Here is a 2,920-nt window from a genome sequence, read left to right as displayed (position 1 = left end):
CCCCCCTTGTGACGCCATTGCCCAGGACTACAGATCTCATCCCTCCCAATTCTCTTAGGGTTAGTTCACACGATAAGCAGTGCGTCTCCGGTCCAATTCTGTCCGGAACTCACTGCCTCGCATTGCGGCCGGCTCACTTTTTTGCCGGGCTAGAGGGAGCGTGGCGGGCCATTGAAGTGAATGGCACCGTAGCCACGCCCTCCGGCCGCCATGCAATCGCAAGACACATTGTGGCCTGCAGCGCGCTCAAAATGCCGCAAGCGCTGTTTTGATCGTAATGCGCCGGACCGCACCGCACCGCAGGCGCAGTGAAGGGAATTTATCAAAACTGGAGCAGGTGAAAATCCGGAGCAGTTGCCCACGGCAACCAATCAGCTTCTCTCTTCAGTTAAGCTTTGAAAATGAGAGAGAGAAGCTGATTGGTTGCCGTGCACAGCTGCTCCAGCTTTGATCAATTCCCCCCAATGTGCCTTGCGATCCCGTGCGGGGCGATCTCATTGCGGACGGAGGGCGTGGCTAGGGTGCCATTCACTTCAATGGCCCGCCACGCCCCCTCCAGCCCGGCAAAAAAGTGAGCCGGCGGCTATGCGAGGCCGTGCGTTCCGGACAGAATTGGACCGGAGACGCACTGCTTATCGTGCGAAGTAACGCTTAGAAATCTCCCAGTTCCAGGATCCCATTCCAAATCCACAAAACCCGGAGAGAACCGCAAAGCCAGCAAAAGAATTTGTTTCCTGGAAGCGCTCGGCCCCTCTGACTGAGAGTCCCGGGTGACTACAACCCCCAGTTCTACCGTGGGATTGCCACAACAATACCACAACCTCCAAAAATGGCCGACCGAGATGGTAACCGAGAGCAACCGATGATCCATTATCTGCATTCAGACTTGAACGGGCTGCCCATCAAAAAGACTTTGGCGGGTCCTGGGAAGGGGCGGCCATCTTGTTCTTAAAAGGCCGCCTGAGAACCCTCCCAATTTTTGTTTCAGTTCCTCCGCCAGGCGGTATGAAGGCAAAAGGAAGCAGCTCTGGAGAAAGATGTTTGACGTCACAAAAGGATCATCTGGAGCGAAATCGCATACCGCCCAGACAGAGTCCTCCCGAGCCTCCTGCTGACCAAACTGCAGCTGGAGTCCCCGGCACTGCGGCAGAGGTACCCGGGCCGCCGCTCTGAATCGGAAACAACGTTCTTGGATAAGACTGACCGGCTCCTCTTCTTCCCTTTAGCAGCTCCTGAAGGAGGACTGGCGGGCGGAGAACCTGCAACAGGCGGACTTCTGCCATGGGAGTGCCGAGATGAACGACGCACGGGTGATCATGGATGTCTCGGTGAACGGTCACGCGTGTTCCCCCGCCCGGGGGGCTGTGGAGGAAGTATATGGCGGTACATGACAAGCTCTTATGTATAATACTGACCAATCCCGATCTGGTTCCCGGCGGCACGATGAGGATCTTTCATTTGTGCTGAAACCTCCATGTGGGTGGAGTCATTTCTCGGGATATCGGTCCTGGGGGCTGACAGCGGGCAGAGTATCAACTATAGCTGGCATGGGGGGCCCCTGGAAATCAGATGTATGGGGCCCGCTTGCAGCAGCCATGCTGTGATTGGAATGACGTGCTGGAAACCCCACCCCCAATTGCAGCATCCAAACTGGCGGGACCATATAACCTAAGGCCACTCCTCCCACCGGGTGGGATGACACCTCCAGGGCGGTTGAAGCCCCTCCCACAACCAATGAACAGGGCAGTCTGAAAGATGAGAGTGCACCCGAAGACGCGGCGTTCTCCGACTTCCGGCGTTCTGCCACCAACGGCATGAACAATACCGACCAATGGGAACGTTCTCTGTTTTTCCGTCGTCTTCCTTTTCACTTTTGTACATATTTTTTTATGCTCCGCCCACCTCGGGGTATTAATCTATAAAATGAACGATTGCCCTCTGTGTGCTGATCTGAGAATTCCTCCTCCAGAGAGATCGGTCATCGTTACCGGCGTCCGTGCGCTCGCTTGTGTCACAATGTATCATGTGACTGCGGATTGCATGCAGATTAGTGTCAGTGTGTGGGGAACCTAGCAGACCGCTAAGCTGACAAACTGCAGGTGGCGGCATCTTCCCGAGACGTGTGTGTGTGGTCAGTGGGAAGCGATAACACCCGGATTCTATCTGCAGGAATCTCAGATGTGTGGGAACCACTTGTCTGCCTCACAGGACCGGATTGTATGGAAGACTTATATCTGTGTGTTCAGCCCGATGACTTTGGTTGAGTCGCCCTCCTGTGGCAGGCAGCGGTATTACACAATTGTTCCACAAAATCATCGCTTCATTGGCCAGGAGTCTATCGCATTTATTACCGTGTTCGTAATAGCGGAAGGAAACGTAGCGCAGTCGCTGTCTTAGTCGTTTATCAAGGAGGGAGGTTAGGTCAGTGCATAGGGTGTCTAATGCGGCCTTGTCGCTGGGGAGGCCTGAGCCTTTGTGGGACAGTTCTGCCACTTTTAATGCCTCCAAGAGGTCAGTCAATTCCTTCCTTCTGTCGAGCTCTCTTAAGACGGGCACCATGTGAAATGAGTACACCTCGGATGACAGCTTTGTGGCCCTCCCAGAGAGTGGCTTCTCCCACTTCTCCATTACAATTAAGCTCAATGTAGTCAGTGATCGCAGATTCGACAGCACCGCTAATGGCGTCGTCGTCTAAGAGCGACTCGTTTAGACGCCAAGTCCACTCTGGCCGACGGAGTCCTGGTAGGGCCACAGACAGAGTTATGGCTGCATGATCAGATAGCATAATATTGCCAACAGTCGCGTTAAGGACGTAGTCTAGGTGGTATTGGTCAATAAGCAGTAGGTCTATGCGCAAGTATGTGCCATGGACACTAGAGTAATAACTATAATCCCTGTCGGGGGCGTGGAGTGCGCGCCA

The sequence above is a fragment of the Nanorana parkeri genome, unplaced genomic scaffold, assembly GCF_000935625.1.
Source record: "Nanorana parkeri isolate BGI_ZX_2015 unplaced genomic scaffold, ASM93562v1 scaffold4476, whole genome shotgun sequence".
In the NCBI taxonomy this organism is placed as follows: Eukaryota; Metazoa; Chordata; class Amphibia; order Anura; family Dicroglossidae; genus Nanorana; species Nanorana parkeri.
This window is presented reverse-complemented; position numbering follows the sequence as displayed.